Consider the following 1,223-nt stretch of genomic DNA (forward strand, 5'->3'; position numbering starts at 1 on the left):
AGCCTGTGATCCCAGAACTTTGGGAGCCCATGGGTTCAAGAGCAGCCCTGGCAATTTGGCGAGACCTCATCTCTACAATAAATAAAAATATTAGCTGGGTGTGGTAGCATGTGCCTGTAGTTCTGGCTACTTGGAAGGCTGAGGTGGAAGGATCGTCTGAGCCCAGCAGGTTGGTCGACGCTGGGGTGGCCGTGAGTGTGCCCTCTAGCCTGGGCGACAGAGTGAGACTCCAACTCAAAGACAAACAAACAAACCAACAAACAAAAAAACACATCAGAGCCTGGCACAGTGGCTCACACCTATAATCCCAGCACTTTGGGAGGCAGAGGCAAGAGGATTGACTGAACCCAGGGGTTCAAGACCAGCCTGGGCAACTTGGTAAGGCCTCCTCTCTACAATAAATCAAAACATTAGCTGGGCGTGGTGGCGCGTGGTTCCAGCTATTTGGAAGGCTGAGGCAGGATTGCCTGAGCCCAGCAGGCCAAAGCTGCGGTGGCTGTGAGTGTGCCACTGCACTCCAGCCTGCATGACAGAGACTCTGACTCCAGGAAAAAAACACCCATCGGATTCCACAGCTACCCACTCACTTCAAACAAGCATCAACATTACCTAGAAACTTCGTAGGCCCCAGACTACTGAATCTAAAACTCTAGGGATGGGGTCCAGCAGCTCCACTTCAACAAGCCCTCTGGGTGATTCTGAAGCAAGATAAAATTTGATAACTATTGTGTTAAGCTAAGGGCCTTATATGTATTATCTCATTTAAGCCTATAAATCGTATTCTTGCCAGTAGAGTGCAGTGGTTAAGAGCAGAATCTGGATCCAGGCTGGGTTTCAATTTCAGCTCTCCCAGTTTTGTAACGTTAAGCCTCATTTTCCTGATCTGATTGGGATAATAACAGTGCCTGCCTCATGGAGTTGTTGTGGAATTAGATATCAGTAAACTGCTTGGAACAGTGGTAGAACCTGGATTTTAATCCCCCTTGGCCTCCCATGGCTGCGCATGCCGCAGGCCAGGATAACAGCCTTGCCCTTGCGGGGTATAGGGTGGGTGGTGTGCGGGCTGTGTCAGAGGCCGGCCGCTCCGACCCTGGCGTGCAGCGTGATCCGGTCCAAGGAGCTAGGCCTCGGACTTGACTCGGGTCTGCCATGGGCGGTGCCGGGGTGCGGGCCGCTCTCGCCCAGCAGCGCAGCCGCCGGCGCGGCGGTGGGCGGCGGATGGG

This window comes from Carlito syrichta, unplaced genomic scaffold (assembly GCF_000164805.1).
Source record: "Carlito syrichta isolate Samal-C Ts95f unplaced genomic scaffold, Tarsius_syrichta-2.0.1 Scaffold312148, whole genome shotgun sequence".
Taxonomy (NCBI): domain Eukaryota; kingdom Metazoa; phylum Chordata; class Mammalia; order Primates; family Tarsiidae; genus Carlito; species Carlito syrichta.